This window comes from Phoenix dactylifera, unplaced genomic scaffold, assembly GCF_009389715.1.
Source record: "Phoenix dactylifera cultivar Barhee BC4 unplaced genomic scaffold, palm_55x_up_171113_PBpolish2nd_filt_p 000611F, whole genome shotgun sequence".
Classification (NCBI taxonomy): Eukaryota; Viridiplantae; Streptophyta; class Magnoliopsida; order Arecales; family Arecaceae; genus Phoenix; species Phoenix dactylifera.
Genome location: NW_024068007.1, coordinates 144,887 through 165,903, shown reverse-complemented (window position 1 = coordinate 165,903; position 21,017 = coordinate 144,887). Strand labels below are relative to the sequence as shown.

The window sequence follows — 21,017 nt, the reverse complement described above, 5'->3', positions numbered from 1 at the left end:
TATTTGACATGCAAAGAGGTGGTAGTAGAAGTAGTACAGTGGCTAACAATGACCGGTACTATAAGCTGTACTCCCTCTTATTTAGCGGTTTTCTTTCAGTACAAGTGGAGACCTGAAAGTACAAAGGACCCAATAGAATTGGAGTGTATAAATAGAAGCAAGTAATACACCAATTCATCCAAAGCGAAATGAAAGAAAGGCAAGGGAGGATAACGAGATTGGGGGGAAGTTCCAACAGGAACGACCTGCGACCACATGAGCTCGGGTCCTTCATCGCAATCTCGTCCCTCGATTGCTGCAATCGGACGGTGCCCGTGTGTTCTCAGGTCGCCCCTGCCGGGCCTTCCACTGCCGTGGTGTCGACTCCCACGACTAGGAGAGAAGGTATATAATCCAAGTCTGATACTGTTGAGATCTCAATCGGGACCTGATTAAATTTTCGTAGTCCATGAGTTGGAATCCAACTCGGTTTAATGTGGCTCTTTTTCCTGTTTAATTTTAATGGGCAACCCCCTGTTTGTCAGAGTACTAACATATGATTTGCTCCATGGCTTTTACTAAATACCGCGGAAGGCAATGAGCTCAGCTGGCTGCTGCCGAAAAATTATATTTACATCGTGTGTGGTCGTGCACCATGCCAATCATATGCTAATTTTTATATAGCAGTTACCAAGATGAATACTTCATGGATGAAGCCTATATAGACGAGCATATATGATTGATATGGTGTACCGATGTATGATGCATATGATCTAAGATATAATTTCTTCATTTATAGTCTTTATCAGAATTAGACCTTAGACCCGATTAATTCTTGAGCTGGCACGAGACTTTATAAAATTATTTACTTGAACCAAGTTATCATGATAGCTTGCTCAAAATTTTCTAAGGTACTTTCAAAAATATTATTTATCATTTGATTGATTACAAACGATCTGATTATTTGTTTAAAGATAACCGGCTATAACAAATTGCGAGTCTAAGTATAGATGGTAATACCGTAATTTAGACAAAATTTACTAGTTAATGTTCAAGAATTGCATGGATAATTTTTATCTATATAAATACGGGCCTGGCCCGGCTTGGGAGAATAAATCTTTCGTACTAAATAAAAGAAGTAGGGTATTTTATTATTGGAATATCCATTTCGAATCATTATTTAAATTAATTTTTTGATCATTTTTTTAAAAATGCTTATATATATTTTTATATTTTTATACTATATATATTATATATTGTTCTTTTTATTTATATTTATAAATTTATAATAAAATAACTTACAAGTTATATCATAATATATATATATATATGTTATATAAATAAACATTATAATATTTTATATATCTTTATTTTATATTCGTTTATATAATCTTATATCTTTATATATATATATATATATATATTCTTTTTTATAATATAAATTTTTATTTATTTATTATAGTTATAAATAAATAATATAGTTTAATAGAATATAAATAAACTTTGCGTAGCTTTCAGGGGTCATTATTGGCCACCTCCTTCCAAGTTTCCCTCTTGGCCTTCATCCTTCTCTTCTGCCCCCTGTGCCCCCAAGTCCAGCCTCCGATCCTTGGCTCCGCCTGTGCCACCCCTCCCTCCTCGCCAGGTCCCGTCCGATTCCATCTCCGCCGACGAGAGCACCTCGTTCGACCCCTCCCTCAATCAGCCGCCTTCTTCGTCATCTCCCTCTTCTTCTTCCTCATCCTCCTCCTCCTCTGCCCTGCACCCCCAAATCCCGCCTCCGATCCTTGGCTCCATGTGCGCCGTCCCTCTCCCTTCACTCTCCCCTGTCTGCCTCCGTCGCTGCCGACGAGAGCACCTACTTCGACCCCTCCCTCGACCACATCTCCCTCAAAGAGCTCACCACCATCACCGACGGGGATGCCTCCGAGTCCTCCCTCGACCGCATCTCCCTCAAAGAGCTCGCCGCTGCTACGAAGGGCTTCGCTGCTGACGGCATCATCCCCGACGGCAGCTTTTCTCTGCAAGACCTTCCATGGCTTCCGCATGTTCCTTGCCGAGAAGGAGACCCTCGGCCGCCTCGGCCGCACCCACCTCACCCGCATCCTTGGATACTACATCTCCAGCATCGACCACCTCCTTATCTATGAGTTCCATGAGCACTCTCCCTCGACCATTCGCTCTACAAGTCCAACTTGGCCAACTCGGTCTCCTTCCTGCTCTCATGGCCGATCCGGGTCTAACAATCAATGGCCAGGATTAATCTCTATTTTTGATAAAAAAATTTATAAAGAAGCATTGTAGCAATTTCGAACTTCATAATCAGCGTGTCTATAATCTTGAAGCACTGCATCTCCCTGTTAGTTTGGATCCTATTTGTTTCACAGTTGAAGCAGCGAGACTGAGCGGCATGTATCTTGTGTTATTTCGGCCTTACTAAATCTTGTGATTGAATGGTATATATCTTCATTCTTTCTAAAAAAACTAGATGATTTTTTTGTAAGCGAATGAAAATGAAAAGCCAATACGCAATAACAAATATGTTGCTTCTTTTTCAGAAGGGAGAGAAGGTAAATAAGCTTGCAAGTTTGCAACTCTGGCAAAAAAACAAATAGACTTGTCACCTTCAATTAGAAATTGCTTTTCTTTTCTCTCCTTGCCTTCCGTTTAAGATACATAGCAGGGGTGCCTCGAGTTTGGATCCTCTATGATTTCTTCTCTCTCGATAGTTGAACTAGGTCGGAACACAGTTTCAGCTCCTCCAACTCTTGTTCTCCATGCTTGTTTCTCCCCCATCCATCCCTGTTCTGTGGATTGGCAACTAGTCTTGCTACCCAACCAGTCTAGATCAGACGGTGCTTCACCTCCTCACCTTTGCCACTCTTATCACCTCTGCCATGGCCTCCCTATGCCTTTGTCATCTCCTCCACCTCACCTTTGTTTTCAACCTCTCTACCCCCCTACCACTCCTCTCAAAGGATTCTCGAACTCGCCCTCTCCATGCACAACCCTAACAAGAAGATAGACGTCTATTGTGACCTACAGATCTAACACCATTGTTAAGTATGTGATGAGGCCAACGACACCATTTGACCATGGCTATTAACGCACAAAGTACATTGAGGCCAACGACAATAGAGTCGTCTTTTAGATGAGTTTTAGAGCCAGGGCATAGGAGAGAAGACACATGATGATATTGTACTATATGACATCGATTAGACTCAAGAATGGAATGACTCTCCGCTTCCATGGAAGAAGAGGAAAGGGCAGAAGAAAACAATGGCAAAGAAGAGGTAGAGGACATAAGGTAGAGAAATCATATTTTGAGCCAACTCAACCGGCTCAGAATGATGGTTCTAAGAGAAAATTCCTTCATAGAACATATACCGGTTCGCTAGATAAAAGCCAACATGAGTTTGGATCCACTACCGTGCATTTTTTACACCACAGAGAGCTGTGCATGCATGGATTGCCATGTCATCCATCTTAGAAATAGAAGGCTCACACTCATTTTGGTGGTTGACTTCATCAAGTCAGGATGCCAAATATGTGGATAGTTAGCCAAATGTGCTTGATTGAGAGATTGTCCAAGAACTCTCTATTTTGTAGATGGGTGACATGGTAGCAATCAATGCATGTAGAACCCTTTACAGTACAAAAGATGCACCATAGAGGATCTCCCTTTAAGCTGGAACAGTTAGCAAAGACAAAGTTAGGATTCCTTAGCAATGCAATTTTGCACCACAAAAGGCCATATAGCTCTTGATTGCCACCACATTATTCTGTCGTGAAGGCTGTGGTCTGTCAAAAACCCTATAATCTTTTGCATGACACACCATATTTGATAGTCATTCATCTCTGCAATGGGATGACAACTGAGGGATGTATTGTCTATGGTACAAAACATGCACCGCAAAAGGATCCAAACTTAGCAAATGTATCCAATATAACTGATTTGACTTAAAGCATTTTCGAGTGATTTACATTGATTCTTGAATTCAAGTACATCTCAACCAGAGTTGGATCCAACGTTGGGTGCAAATATACAATTAACTTAAATCCTACCTATGAAAGAATTGGATCGAGTTAGGGTCTAAGGGTGGTCTCTAGGTTAGACTAGGTAAGGATAATATCTAGGTCCAAATAGTTTGGACAGATCATAACGAACTCTAAGATTTAATTAAGGTACTGTTATTTGGAAAGCCCAATCTCTTTAGTATAACCATTAATTAATTACATAGCCCTAAAAGTATAACTATTTTTTTACAATAATATTACAAATATAAAGATAAAAGTAATAGGAGGTGAAAATATTAGTTCCAAATTAGGTCTTGTAATAGGTTGGATTGGGTTCATAAAAATTAAATCTATATCCGAAAATGACATATGCTCAATTAATTGGTTGAGTTCATGTCAAATGAACTTATAGTAAACCAAAGTTTGGATGCAAAAACTTGCATAGGTTTATATTGGACCCACATTTGGCCCATAAGCTTGTGGGTTCAAGTTGGCATAGGTGTGCAGATGATCTAATCGGAAAGAAGGAAGAATTTTCTCAACCTGATCACTGAAATATCACAAAAAAATAAAAAAGAGAAATTAACAAAAGTACAGTTTGGATCTCTCTTTCTTTCATTATTGGTTAATAAACTAAGATGCATAGCCTATATTTATAATAGTGAGACCTGGCTTTGCATAATTCAGGTTGGATTTCTCTTCTACTTCGAATAGGACTAAGGCTCTATTTGGGGGCGCTTTCGGAGGGCCAAAAAGTACTTTCTGGCCCTCCAAAAGTACTTTTAGATAAAAAATAGTGTTTGGTTAAATTTTAGAAAGCTGAAACAGCTTTTGGGGAGAAGCTCCAATTTGGAGCTTTCCGAAAATGTTGTTTTCAGCTTTGTCGGGAAGCTGTTTTTGGGATCAAAATACCTCCATTTAAATCACACTTTTTTCTCCAAAACCCTTATCCTGCCTTTTCTTTTCTCCCTTTCCCTCTCAATCTTCTTCTTCCTTTCTCTCTATTTGTTAGCGAGGTAAATGGTCATTAGAAGGATAAAAAATTAATTTACACTAATAATTATAATATTTTATATATTTATTATTGCATTATACTATAAATATAATATTATATTACATTATATCATAATACATTGATATGTTATTTAAATAATTTAATATTATATTAAATTATTATTCTATAATACATAATGTTATATTACTATATTATAATAATATTATATTATATTACATTAATATTATACTATATCATATATTTATGTATTAATACATATTATATCTTTTTATGCTCTGTTATATAATACTAGTAATATCCTTTATGGTCATTTTGTCACATAAAAGTACTTTCTTAGTTTGTTTACCAAACATATGTTAAAGTGCCACAATACTTTAGAAATGTAGTTACCAAACAGCAAACAGCTTTTTATAAACGCTCTGCTTCAAACAGTTCTACTTCTAAAAGCTCTACTACTAACAGCTCCCCCAAACAGGGCCTAATTTTTCTAAAATAGATATGACTAATAAAAATAAACATCAAAAAGCTAACATTCTACATAAAGTTTGTCTTCTATCGCTTGACCTAATTCTTTCTGGATTGAAATATATGCTCGATTAATTTTTTTTAAAAAAAGATTGGTTTGACCATCCTATTTCAGAATCCAATGATGAAATTTAGTCATGATTACTAGATGTGCCTCCTTCTTTAGGATGGGGTGTTTCATTGTAGATCTCAAAAAGTTATCCAATTTTAAAAAAAAGATTATATCAATCGAGAATCCTATAATCAAGTTATGGCCTCCGAAAGTTTGATATATGATTTGACTTTTTGATGTGGTAGTTCTTGCTCCGAATTTATCTTGTCCTACCATAGTAGCTAAAGTGTTCCACATTGAATCTGGTGATCTTTTTGAATCACCGGATTATATTAACACTTGTAGTTCGATGATGATGTACCTCACTATAAGGCTACAACTTCGGTAAGTTACATCAAGCTGAGTTGGTCATATTAAGTTGTACCATGTTAATTAAATTATATTGGATTAAATAAAATTTTTAAGATTCCTTCAGAAAAAAAATAAATTTTTTAGGATAGAGAAAAATTTGGGGCATTTTGGAGTATTTTTGGTGGATCGAGGCCACAACCATTTATCAATTTTGATGATAAACTAACATGATGTGATAAGACTAAAGATAGATAAGTATTTTATCTATATAAGTTATTTAGTTAGCTGGGTTAGATCAAGTTGGGTAAGGGCTGGGTTAGGATCGAGTTCAAAGTCAATCTTTATCCAACCTTACTTGAGATCAATTTGGAATTTCTTGATCCAAGCCCAACCTAAATTTGTAAAACTTCAGCCCAACCCTACCCAATAAATAGTTCGAGCAAGATGGGTTCAAGTTGAGCCTGATCCAAACTATACCCTTACATCACTAGTACCACATCAATATATAAAGCTAACAATATAATCAAACAAAGATTGGTAGCATTTTCCTAACATAAATGGCCTATAACATATCTAGGTAGAGCTTGTACCTGGAAACTTTATAGTTGGCTTGAGGAGGAAATAGATAATTAAAGGTCTAACATAATACGTGTAAACGTTACCATGTCCGCAAACGTTGAGATGGCCGAGTTGGTCTAAGGCGCCAGATTAAGGTTCTGGTCCGAAAGGGCGTGGGTTCAAATCCCACTCTCAACATATAATATCCTAATGTTTTATTTAATCCATTTTATGTAAAAATTACGCAAAATTGTTTAATTTTTTTATTTAATTTTGCTCAAAACAATTATTTTATTTCTCTTGGACAGGAAAAATAAATTACTCAAAATTATTAAATTATTTTCCTTAATGGATAGGTTTAATACCCCTTTAGACCATTGGTTGCTCAAATTTAATTGTTTTATTATATTTCCCTATGAGAATGTTAAATAATCCTTTGAATCCCATAGGATGATGGTGGCAGATTACTCAAAAATTACTTAGTCAATAGTCAAACAAAGTCTACTATCAATCATGCTGCAAAATTCATGAATTTTGCGGAAAAAATTATCTAATTATTGATTTTGTAGGACAAAGTTGATTTATGTTTTTTTTTTTGGTGCAGTGTTGCGCATTTTAAGGATCCTCGACAACTTAGGCCCTATATATGTAAGTATGATGTATTTTAAATGAATACATGCTAGTTATTTAAAATTTATGTATTGGGGGCATAGTAAATACATATTGGATATTTTAAATTTATGTATGTCATCCATGTTATATTTAGATCCTGGGGCAGAATTATTCAAGAAGCCTTAAATATGCACCACCAAGAAAAGAATCCAGACAACCATCCGTCAACCCCATCTGTCACGGTTGTTCATGAGACAAATTACCATTCTATTTGGCCCCTTTTTTTTTCAAAAAAAAAATCCAGACAACCATGACTTGGATTTAAATCTATTCTTGCTTACCTTGGTGCTATTAGGTTTGTGAATAAACCAAGGATAAAGGATTAGAAAAGTACGAATTTTTAATAACCCGTCGTAACTCGATCTTTCTCTAACAAGTCCGATTGCTGGAGATGCTTGACTTGACCGATTCATTCAGATGGTGAAAAAAGAATAGGAAAAAAAGAATCCAGACAACCATCCGTCAACCCCATCTGTCACGGTTGTTCATGAGACAAATTACCATTCTATTTGGCCCCTTTTTTTTTCAAAAAAAAAATCCAGACAACCATGACTTGGATTTAAATCTATTCTTGCTTACCTTGGTGCTATTAGGTTTGTGAATAAACCAAGGATAAAGGATTAGAAAAGTACGAATTTTTAATAACCCGTCGTAACTCGATCTTTCTCTAACAAGTCCGATTGCTGGAGATGCTTGACTTGACCGATTCATTCAGATGGTGAAAAAAGAATAGGAAAAAAAATCAAAAAAGAAGAAGAAAAAGATTTTCTCTCTCAATCTCTCTCATCATGCAAAGGAAACAGAGAAGAGAGCAGAGAGTGGATTGAGTTTTTCAAGATGCTAAACTCAAAGCCCATTTATAGGCTCTGTCTGGATAACTAAAGAGACGCGATAGTTTCTGAAGATACATTATTTTTCGAAAACATCGTATTTTTTCGAAAACCAACATTTTCTTCCAAAAAGCCGCAACTTTTTTGAAAAAAACTACAACAAAAAAATATATTTTAAAGCATTTAAAACAACTAAAATTTAGAAAATAAGAAAAAAATTATTATTTTTTAATTAAAACTCTAACAATATATATATATATATATATATATATATACTAGAATCTTATGATGATGAGAGCGACGATAAATCAAGCCACATGCTCATCATCCATAACAAATTGATCTACCTTTTTGGTAATTACCAAAGGGTGTGATAAATCTACTTGTGGCTCGACACATATTCTGTGTTCCTCACAAATTAAGCACCAATTAACATGGCCTAATATCTTCTTCTTTCTTATTTTTGAGAACATAGTCTACTACAATTGTCACCGATCCTTGACTTTGGGAACCCCAACGCCGTCCACGGCAGGAAACTAAGGCGACCATGGCGTTGCTGGGACAGGAGCTTGCGAGTCCCAGTCAAAGTCGCTGACATTAACAGGACAAAAGTTTTTCCAGGACGGTGGCATGGACTTGCCGTGATGCCACTGGCACCGATCCGCAGCCTTCTTCAGGCAAATACCAGCATATGCTGTCTGATTGCCATCCTTGAGTGTAGTCCGACGGCCATCTCTTTATCACTATGTGTGGAAACTGTCACCACTTCCAAAATGGCCACCTCCATTGAGTTCGGATGCTCCAACGGTGCATGATTTGCACCACAAAAAGTGGTGCATGATTTGCACCACAAAAATTGGTGCAATCATAGTGACTGTGACATTATCTAATCACAGAGACAGACGGCTATCAAATAGACCAAACGTTGGATACCATACAGCGCATTTTGCATGCTGTATACTGCACTCTATTTGATATCCATCCATCTCGGTGATCGGATAACATGGCAACAGTCCAGGGCCATATATTATTTTCTGCAGTGCAAAATAATGCTCTTGGGTGTTGCATCATCTGTTAAAGCTATATTACTCATATTCCCTTGGTCAACTTTGGTGAATATTTACATCTCATCTCAATAATCTAGCTGGTGACCATGAATAAGCACCATGTCGATTATGTTTTGATAGAATTCAGGCAGGTAAGAATCATATGACTTTTGTTAAGATTGAATAGAATTCTGGTGTGAAATCATACTGAGGACAGAAATTCAAACCGAACAGATAGAATTTGGCTATGATGTGAATAAGCTGGCCAAAAGATCGAGTCTTGACCGTTGGCCGGTAGAAAACCAACATAATCACACCAGTCTTAAATTTCCAAGAATAGAGAATTATATTAGAGACCGAATGAGTGAAGAGGGAGCCAATACAGCCTATGGATAAGTTAAAAGCCGATAAGACATAATTATCGACCCGATATTTGTAGAATGATTGTGCTTGTGTACGTACATAGTAGCAAGACGATTGACAGCAGTTATCAGAACCATCAGGAGTAGAGATTGGAAGGGGAAAAAGCAATCGCCAGAGTGGAACTATTGTGTTGGAGGGCAGTTACTATATACTAGTATAAATATTAGAATTGTATTTTATATTAAGACCCTTCGACAATCAATCCAATCAAACTACCTTTTATCTTTATCTTTATTTTAAATCTTTTATTTTAGGAGTAGACGTAACTAAGATTATTTATAGTAGTTTGGCGCTACATCCTTACCATAGTCCAATGTTATACCTTTACCGTAGTCCAATATCTCACTTTTCTATTCTAGCTCAACACTACATCTCTATCCATTTCCATCTCCTTCAAACAGCATGAGGGTGGCGAAAGTTCTTGAAAACCATGGTATCTCAAGCACTATTTCTAATTTTTTTTTTTTCGACCTACATTTTTTTAACTAGTCCAACACTAATGTCACACTTATGTATGTATCTAGGTCTAGCCCATGCAAGCTTGGTGGCGTGAATATCCGAGTTTTCCCCCTCGCCACTAGCCAGTCTTTGAAGTCAGCGCCAGTCTGTTTAGGCTGGGATGCGGAAATCACGCATGAAGGTACCGATGGGGAACGCGAGAAGGAGAATCACGACGAAGAAAATCTGGTTCAGACTTGCTTCTAGAAGCATTAGAACGTACGGCAACGTCAATGGTGCGATGACTTGCCTTTTAGCCACAGTGACCTGGGTTTGGTCGTTTTTGGCGTGCGCAGGTCCTACCACAGCAATCTTCCAACCCATCCCCACGGACGCGTCATGACTTCTACTCGTATAGCTTTCTTTCACGCAGGTAAGTACCTGCAAACTCAGAAGTTACTAGGCCTCGAGTTGTTCCACTAGTCTTCTGGCATTTTATCTATATAAGCAACCACCACACATCCTTGAGGACATCATCCACTTCTCTCATTGTGGGAGAACCATAGTAGACCATTGTGCGTTTTAGTTGAGAGATGGTGATGAGCTATATACCATCTTTTCTTCTAGCACTGCTGCTAGCAAGTTCTGGTCTTGGCAGCTGCTTTCCCTTCACCTCCCTTGCAGAAGCATGCAGTCCGAGTGGCCAACTTGTAGGCAAGGCTGGCCACTGCAACACCGAGAACGACTCCGAGTGTTGTAAGGCTGGACAGAAGTACGATCAGTACCTTTGCTCGCCGCCGGTGACCGGAGCCACCAGTGCAAGGATGACCATCAACAGCTTCAAAAAAGGTGGGGACGGTGGTGGACCTTCGGAGTGCGACGGTCAATACCACAGCGACAATGAGAGGGTTGTGGCCCTCTCAACTGGATGGTACAATCAGGGTAGCCGATGCGGCAAAAACATCAGGATCAACGCAAATGGTAACTCTGTTCTGGCTAAAGTTGTTGATGAGTGTGATTCTGTAAAAGTTGCGACGCCCAGCACGATTTCCAGCCGCCATGTCCGAACAATATAGTGGATGCATCAAGGGCAGTGTGGAAGGCTCTCGGGATCCCTGATTCGAAGATTGGGGACTCTCAGATTACTTGGTCCGATGCATGATGAGAGATGATCTCGAATTAGAAGCCTATGTTATGCAACTATAATAAATTCCAAAGTCACTATCTGGCTTTGTTTGCCCTATGTTAAATAAATCATATCAATATGCAACCGAAGGACTATAGTTGCCTATAGTCCAGTTTGCCTTCCAAGTTCTCTGCTTACATGTTATGTACTAATGTTATCTTCTAGTTTTTTCTCGAACCAGTGGAGACACCAACCCAGAACCAAAATTCATTTAAAATCTAATCACAAGCAAGACAATCTATCTATGGTCAGCCTCTACAAATTTATGTTGCAGTATCTTCTAGTACACCTAGACCATCACTACAGAAATATTAACTTTTACTAGCATTTTTTATAGCCTTTACGGACGCTTATTAGCGTCGGTAAAATTCCAGCCGACGCTAGAGAAAGCGTTGCAAAAGCGTCGGCGGTATGCGAGTGGAAAAACTTTTTGCAGACGCTAAAAGAAAGCGTCGGCAAAACCAAGCATTTACCGACGCTTATCAAAGTATCGGCGTATGTCCGTTTTGTCGACGCAAAAACACATCGGCGAAAGCCTGTCTTACCGACGCTTTTAAAGCGTCCGCGAAAGCCTGTCTTACCGACGCTTTAGAAGCGTCGGCGAAAGCCTGCCAGCTGAGGTTTTTACTGTAGAGACTTTCCCAATTAAATTATAAGTAGGTTGATCAACTGACTCTTATACATGTTTGCATGGCATTTGGATATTCAGTGAAGGATTGGCATTTCTTCCTTTGTGTCGGCTTGAGATTTGGATAATTCCATCTTGATAAGATGATGTTCCTCCATCATCCTGTCCGTTCTAGGTGCAAATTATTCAAGAGGAGATTTTTTGCTTTTTCTTCCATCTCCTTAGGTGGGTTCGAGGATGCTTTTAATCCAATCAAAGCACTTAAATTTAAGTGTATCAGATAGCAATTAAACTTCAAATTTTCTATAAATATCAATGTTGCTGAATTCACGCCTAGACTAAAATATATGATAACCATATATCATCATCACAATAGATTTCGATACAAGGAATCTTTTAGGATAAAGTTTTAAATGGTTTGGACATCAGAGATGTTGTTGGATTTTTCCTCTTTTTTTTTCCAAAACCAGAAGGGGAGGATGGAGCCTAACAAGATGTTGGATGTTAAGGTGGTTAGTCATGAATTCAAATTCCATTTAAGCCAATTTTTCTTCAAAACTAGCTTGAATGCCTTCACATGATTCCTTTACCAATTAAACTAGCAACTTTGCTCGTGTAAGCATGCATTACAAAATCATGGGATTTCCTGTGAAGGTGGAATTTTAGTAGGCGAGATGGTTGAACAACATGCATGAATAACAGCAAACTGAGACTCTGTCTATGTAAGGCTGCAAATGGGTCGGGTCGACCCAAGACCCGACCCGGCCTGACCCGTGTAGACCCGACCCGATCCGAATTTTAGGACTCGCGGATCCGGGTTGGGTCCTAAAATTGGATCCGAATCATTTTCTGGGTCGGGTCTGGATTTACCGAATGGACCCGACCTGACCCGAATGGACCCGAAGAGAGAAAGAGAGAGGGGAAAAAGCAAAAGAGAGTTTTTTTTTTGTGTGGGTCGTGGCACTATTAGTCCATCAGGATCCTCTCTCGATCTATTGCACTGTTGATACCTCTGGCGTCTCGGTAGCTGGCTTTTTTTTTTTTTTTTTCCTTTCTGTTTTTTGGTTTCTGTTTTTTTTTTAACTTTTGCAGAGAGGAAGTAAGGAAACGCTGAACTGAATATGGGTCATGTGCCAGTTTTCTGCAATGGAATTGGATTTTGGAAGAAGGTCTGGGATTTTTTTTGTCCTCGTGAGAGGGGAGGTGGGAGACACCAAGTTCCGTCCAATGAGTCATATGGACAAACAATAGTGTGATATGAAATTTGGCTTGTTGACCGACATAGTTAGTAAGTCAGGGGTTATCTGTTCTGACTGGATGTTAATTGCAAGTCTTTCGATTCATGGGTCACCCAGCACCTCATAATTATGATATGACCAAATTAGATTTGCCCAAATTCTTTCCTAAAAGCATAAAAAAATTGGACTCGATTCAGATCCGAACCCGACCCGACTCGGACCCGGATCCGACCCGATCTTCAACCGGGTCGGATCTGGATCCAAAATTAGGATCCGAATAAAAAACTGGGTTGGATCGGGATCACCCAGGATCCGACCCGATCCAATCTATTTGCACCCCTATGCCTATGTAGGTTTTTGTACAAGGAGCTCCCCATATGATTAATGTGCTCTTTTGGGGTATTTTTTTTTTATTTGCAATTACTTCATCCTATAAAGAACGAATCGATATCCATCCATCTGTACATGGATTCGGAACAAAGAGTTTCATCAAACCATTAATCTAGGGTTGAACTCCCTTTGTTCAAGGATAACTTGGCTGAAAACAGTTGTTCCCAGCATAAGTGGCATCTCATGTATTTCATGAAAAAAATAGGGCTGCTGATTGGCTATCCAAGAGGGCACTTCAGTGGGACTGTTTATCTACATAATTTGCTCATAAATAGGGCTGCTCATGATCAAGATGATCTTCTTCCTTCTGAGTTTGTTCGTACTTTGCTTAATTATTTGACTGGAGTCGGCTTTTTGGGGCACCGCCGGCAAATTTGGTTGTGCAATGTAAATTTTGTTTATCTTTTGCACAGATTTTTACTCACCCCCACCCCGCAAAAAAAAAGAAGAAAATCTCAGGTTGAAATGAAATAATTTAACTTACTAAGAAAATTCATCAATTAAAAAAAGCTAAAAATTTCACCGGTGGATCAAAGCTTTTTATTGTAGCCATAGCAAGAAATATGCAAAGGCAAAGCCAAAACTATAGAAACATCTTCCTTCTCTCTCCTATACCATATAAGAAATCCAAGTAAAAAAAAGGGAACAATGCTTTTTGGCTATTAGCAGCAAGTAGGGGTACAAATGGGTCGAATCGGGTCGGATTCTGGATGACCCCGATCCGATCCGGTTTTTTGTTCGGGTTCTAATTTTGGATCCAGATCCGATTCGGTTGAAGGTTGGGTCGGGTCGGTTCCGAGTCGGGTTCGGATCGGGTCCGGATCCCAATCGGATCCATATTTCTGTACTTCTCCACTTTTGGGGAAGGATTTGGGTAAATCTAATTTGGTCATATCGTAATTATAAGGTGCTGGGCGACCCATGACTTGAAAGACTTGCAGTTGACCTCCAGTCAGAACAGATGACGCATGACTTTAACTAAGTCGGTCTGCAAGCCAAACTTCATATCACACCCTATGTGACTGATTGGACGGAACTTGGGGTCTCCCAGCTCCCCTTTCACGAGGACAAAAAAAAAATCCTAGACCTTCTTCCAAAATCCAATTCAATTGCAGAAAACTGGCACATGGCCCATATTCAGTTCAGTGTTCACTTCCTCCCTGCAAAAGCTAAAAAAAACAGAAACCAAAAAACAGAAGGGAAAAAAAAAAAAAAAAAAAACCCAGCTACCGAGACACCAGAGGTATCAACAGTGTAATAGATGGAGAGAGAATCTTGACGGACTACACGGCCTGAAAAAAAAAAAAAAAAACTTTCTTTTGCTTTTCTCCCTCTCTTTCTTTCTCTTCGGATCCATTCGGATCGGATCGGATCCGCTCAGTAAATCCAGACCCAATCCAGAAAATGATTCGAATCTAATTTTAAAACTCGATCCGGATCCACGGATTCTAAAATTTAGGTCGGATCGGATCTATGCGGGTCGGGCCGGGTCGGGTCTCGGATCGACCCGACCCACTTGCAGCCTTAGCAGCAAGAGGCGATGGATGAGAGGATCAGTTGGATTAGGTGCTAAGGGATGTTAATGGACCCGGCCAGCCCGAGTGGCGTGGGGGCTCAACTATAAAAAAAACCATAGGCCTCTAGGCTATAATTTTAGCATTTTAGGCTTAATCCTAAATCCAGCATCAAGGAAAGCCCAAGCTGGAATCGGGCTTGGCGTGGTCGTATCACGTACTTTTATAATGTCATATAGGGTGCTAGATGTAAATATGGTTAAATTTGACTTTTCTGCAACCAATAATAGGTGCTGGCAGCAATTCAAGGAAAAAAAAAACCTACCATGCTTCTTCAGAAAAATTATACACACACACACACACACATATATATATATATAGTTTTAAATTTATTTATAAAATGAAATAAATAATAAAAATTTTAAGCAATTTCTCTGAATGATATCACTCTTGTAAATTAGACTTTAAAATCACTAAATCTGAAACCAAAATATGTTCTGATTATGCAATTAAATATAATTTTATCTTTCTATAATGTTGACATCATATAGGGTGCTAGATGTAAATATGGTTAAATTTGACTTTTCTGCAACCAATAATAGATGAGGAAAGAAAAAACCTACTTCTAAAAAAACATCTATACATACACATGGAAAGTAAGTCACAGCCCTCCACATGGCATGAGTAGCTTACTTCTAGGAATAACATTGCATTGCTGGTGGATAATTGTGGCACCTCAATTTGAGTTGCATATGGCGTGGTTCCACAGATCGATGACCATGCTTTCATGCCGGGAGAAAGATCGATTGATATATAAATGAGCACCGATGGTTGGTCTTAGAGAAAGGCTCGAAGAAGTTTTTTAAGTATTTTGTTGTTTTATTCTCATGAATAAACTTATACTCGAATACATTAGTTCATCCGATTTATTAAAAAAAAAAAAAGAAACCCCAGAGAAGTCTGGATCCAAGCATGCAATGGCGCACGGAATCCACGATCCCGCGGAAAAGTATAAAAGAGCAATGCTACGGTGCCTCCAGAAAATTACTCATCGGACAAAATTACCCAATCCTCTCACAAGTCACAACCATGACACCTCAAACTAGAATTCATTAGCTTGGCCGGACTCGTGCTTTTTTTTTTTTAAAAAAAAAAAGAAAAATTGTGATAAAGGGTGGTTTAGCCACCCAAGTTATATCCAAAAGTGAAAATTTGTCGAACTGCCGCCTTTCGAGTGGCTTCTCCATTCTACTTTGCCAAAGGTGAAAATCTAAATTGATTTTAGTTGATTTCATTTTTATATGATGCCTGAAATTAACGGATATTGCAAGTTTTAGCACTGCATTCTTCTCTCTTCTTGTGCCTTCTCTTTTCTGCTAGTTTGATTGGTGTAACAAAATTAGGGACCATCCTCTTGTCTGCGTTGGTTGAAATTTCACTTTTCTAGGGAAGGAGAGCACTTGGAGCAGCCATCATTCTACTAGATTGTAAGCACACGTCCGCTAATCTAATCTAGCTGATGCAATATGTTACGGGGGGTTTTCCGAATTTAGTCCCACATCGGCTAATCAGCGGAAATGTCTGTACCTTAAATGGGGGGCTCAATAACCTCTTCTCACCGATGCGCCTTTTGAAGGGCAAACCCATGAGGGGTGAAATGGGTGGTTCCACCCGGGGCGCCGTCAAAGTGCGGACCCCCGGGAGCGGTCACGATCCCCGATCCCCAAAGCGGACAATACCTCGGTGAGGACGCGGTCGCTTTCCCTGCTCGGCTGGTGTGTGGGCTGTGCTGGTGACGGGGTGCAAATCCCGCATCAGATGGCGCTAGAAGGAGGGCCTGGCCCTCCGCCTATCTAGCAAGGAGCCGACCCGGGCACAGGACCTTCCTGCTGGGGGGGCTGTGTTACAGGGGGGTTCCCCGAATTTAGTCCCACATCGGCTAATCAGCGAAAATGTCTGTGCCTTAAATGGGGGGCTCAATAACCTCTTCTCACCGAGGCGCCTTTTGAAGGGCAAACCCATGAGGGGTGGAATAGGTGGTTCCACCCGGGGTGCCGTCAAAGCGCGGACCCCCGGGAGCGGTCACGATCCCCGATCCCCAAAGCGGACAATACCTCGGTGAGGACGCGGTCGCTTTCCCTGCTCGGCTGGCGTGCGGGCTGTGCTGGTGACGGGGTGCAAATCCCACATCACAATAAGATATCTGATTGCAGCTAGTTTAATTGGCAAAGTTGCATTCTGTACAATATCATAATTCCATTATGGTTGATTAAAAGCAATTTCAACACCTTCAAAATATCTTGAGCAAAATGTCAAACACTCATCAGCAATATATCCTTCAGCAATCGATCTCTCGGGATATGCTCGATTGCATACATATTCCTTTAAACGCACAAAATACCTTCAAGATTTAATTTTAATTCTCAATATCAACATCAAAAAGATAATAGGATACATCCATATTAATAATAAATATAGACTTTCGAGTTTAGAAAAATCACCTCTCAATAGGATACATCCATCGGTAGTGAACCGGTCCACCAAGTTTAGCTTCCACAATCAAGTGAATGAGTAGATGAACCATAATTATAAAAAATTCAGTAGGAAAGATCTTCTCCATATGGCATAGTGTAAGTGCAACATTAAACTCCAATTGATCAAGCTCCTTAGGATCAAGAACTTTGGAATATAATACCTTAAAAATGGATAATAACTGAGACACAATTGCAAGAACTTGTTTTTGAGCTGATGATCTTAAAGCCAATGGAAAGTATCTTGCATCAAAATGTGACCATTGTGACTTTTAAGATTTGAAAGTTTTCGCTCTTTAAGGTTAACCCATCTTGAAATGTATGATGCATACCCATCAGGAACTTTCATATTTTTCAGAACCGTTAGAAAAAAAATCTTTCTCTTGAGTAGACATTGTATAACATGCAGGAGGTATAAAATATTTTAAATCAAGATGCGCTTTCAAGTTGTCTTTAGTCTTTTCTTCAAGATTTAACAATGTTCCAATCAAGTTATCACAAACATTCTTTTCTATATGCATGACATCAAGATTATATCGAAGAAGATTATACTCCCAATAAGGTAAATAAAAAAAATGATCATTTTTTTTCCATAACTGCTTCTGTGTAGATACCGAGATTGTGCCATCATCATTTTCCTGCCCGTAAATGTTGTTATCATTCTCGAAGTTGTTAGCGTCCTCAAAAACCTATGTCATTTGAGCTGCCAACATCCCCCCTTTCCCGCTTCTTTGAACTGTTGGAGACCTTACCGGTTATGTAGTTAGTGCCATGAGTTTGTTTAAGGACTTCAGTTCTAGTTGGTGGAATAAGGGCAGATCGCAACTCTATGGTACCATCAAACTGATTATTCTGATGTCGAAATGGATGGTTTGCTTCTAACCATCGATGATAACCCATATAACAGAACTTTCCTCCATGTTTTAACCAATATGAATGGGTTGAATCTCCACAAGAAGGGCATGTAATACGCCCTTAGTGCTCCAACCAGGTAAATTAGCATATGCAGAAAAATCATTGATTGTCCAGATAAGAGCTGCACGCAATTTGAATGTTCGGCCAGTGAAAGCATCAAATGCATCAATACCCTCCCATAACTTTTTCAATTCATCTATTAAAAGCTACAGAAAAATATCTATATCGTTACTTGGGCCTTTATCACCTGGAATAACCATCGACAGAATGAGTGAAGACTGTTCATAAACATCCATGGTGGCAAATTATATGGGACCAAAATAGCTGACCAAGTGCCGTATGTAGAACTCATTGATCGAAATGGATTAAATCCATCAATAGCCAAACCCAGCCTAATACTACGAACATCAGAAGCAAATTCGTGATGTCTATCATCAAATACTTTCCATGCTAAACTATCCGCTGGGTGTTTTAACGTTTTGTTGTGGTTCAAATCTGGCCCGAAGGTGACCACGCCAGTGGAGCCAAGGGAGCTGCTGGTGCTTGAAAAGAGAAGACGAGAGCCACCTCCTGTGCGACGGCCGTGGTCCTGCAAAAAGCCTCACCGGTGTTCTCGGTTAGGGCCCTCCGACGATCAAGTTAGAGTGGATAAATTTAGTCCAGCCAAAGGTCCCTTAGGAATTACCTGACCGAGCTATTTATAGCCTCGGTAGAGTGGCTCAGGTGACGAAGGTGCTGTCAGTCCCCATCATGAGGGGGTATGGCTCTTGAGCCGGATGGCATGCAGCTCAAGTAGGCTGGGGACGTGTGGTACAACCCGTTCTTAAGAACAGTAGGGCGTTAATAGTCACAGCAGGATACTGCCAGAGTAGTCAAGGTGCCGTCTGACTGCTGTTGGCCGGTTATGGAGACATGACACGGCGGTGTGGTGAAGTACAGCCATGTAGGTGGGCGTAGGCCCGCACGTGATTTTTAAATTTCAATTTTTTTAAATTAAAAATTAATTTTTAAATTTTTTTATTAAATTATAAATTATATAAATTTTGTAAAAACAAAAGTTAATATCACCATTAACATCATCCATATATCGACAACATATAAAAAATTCAAGACGACATGGAATCATTTAATCATTTCCTATTTTTTGGCAATCTTTGATTTATTTTTTTAAGCAATTTAAATGAAATATTTAAAAAAGAATATAGGGGAAAGAAATTTTACCTTATTTAGTTTTTGCTGGATTTTTCTTGGAGAAAAACGACGCTCTCTGACCCTTCTAAATTTTTTTCACGCCTTTATCTTTGCCTTTCTCTTCTTTTTCTCCTCCTTCTTCGTCTTTGCTTTTCCTTTCACCTTATTTCTGGCTTTGGCTGATTAATCGTTCGGCTTTTATAGTCAAGTAAATGCAAAGACAACCACGCTGGACACTGTGGCACCACCGTATGTGCCACAGTGCTTGTCGGCCCTGCCCTTTACTTTCGGCCAGCGCTGTGGCACTTTTGAAAGTGCCTCTCTTTGGCGCTGTGGCACTTTCAAAGTGCCACAGCACGAGCACTTAGCGCGTGGCTATGGCCACGCGCTGTCCCCCACACCCCCTATCGATGCGAACTGAATCGAGCGATTCGCACCGGTATGAGCATGTACCGGTGCTCAGTTCGCACTGGTACATGCCAAAAATCGACCGGTTCTGACTCAGATTGGGTCGGAACCGATTTCCACCCCCGTACCGGACCGGTGCTAGTCGGTACCGGTCTGGTACGGGCTGAACCGACCGGTACAGGTCGGATCAACAGACAGTGATCTCCACCAAGTTTAATTCTCGGTCCCTGAGCCCCTTTTATTTTTTAAAAAAATGCCGAAAATGCCCTTTCCCTCCTAATCTCCCATTCCTAGAAGGAGAAGAAAAAGGCCCGGCCACCGCCGACCACGGCCGCCCCTGTTCGAGCTCCCTCCCGTGGTCGCCGCCGGCCCCGGCTCGCCCCCTTTTGAGCCCCTTCCCGCGACCCCGCTCCCTCCCGAGCCTTCTCTCGCGGCCGCGCCGCCAGGAATGCCCCCGCCCCTGCCCCCTCATGTGCCCCCTACTGCGACTGTGGCCGGCCGCAACCCGCCCTCCTCTCGCGTCTGCCGCGGCCCGGCCCCTTTATGGGGCCGCCGGCCTCGCGGGAGAAGATGTGCTCTCCGCTGGCCAACCGTGTCCCTGCCCCCTCTCGGGCCCCCTCCTGCGGCCGCCGCGGCCCGGCCCCCTTCCGGCGTCGCCAGCTCGCGGGAGGAGAAGAAAGAAGAAAGAAGAAGGGAAGAAGAGAAAAAGAAAAAGAAAAAAATAGAAGAAAAGAAAAGAAAAAGAAGAAAAGGAAAAAAAGAAGAAAAGAAAAGAAAAAAAGAAGAAAAGGAAAGAAAAAAAAGAAGAAAAAAAATGAAAGAAAAGAAAAATGAATGGACCGAGCAATAAATGGACCGGTCGTAAAATCTTCGGTCCAATATCTCTACCAAACTTTAGAGACCGGTCGATAAATGGACCGGTTTTAAAATCTTCCGTTCAATATCTCCACCAACGTTAGAGACCGGTCAATAAATGGACCCGTCATTAATTACTCCTAGCTTTTTTTTCATGTGGGTAAGTACCTGCAAACTGGGAAGTTACTAGGCCTCAAGTTGTTCCACTAGTCTTCTGGCAATTTATCTATATAAGCAACCACCGCCACATCCTTG

General features: G+C 40.1%; 1 non-coding gene and 1 pseudogene across 1 annotated transcript; both read left to right on the top strand.

Moving 5' to 3' along the window:
* The first annotated feature begins 159 nt into the window (after positions 1–159).
* LOC113460947 lies at positions 160–11,213 on the top strand (annotated as a pseudogene).
* On the top strand, positions 6,615–6,695 carry TRNAL-AAG. The gene has a single exon. It is a non-coding gene; the product is annotated as a tRNA-Leu (tRNA).
* Positions 11,214–21,017: the final 9,804 nt, after the last annotated feature.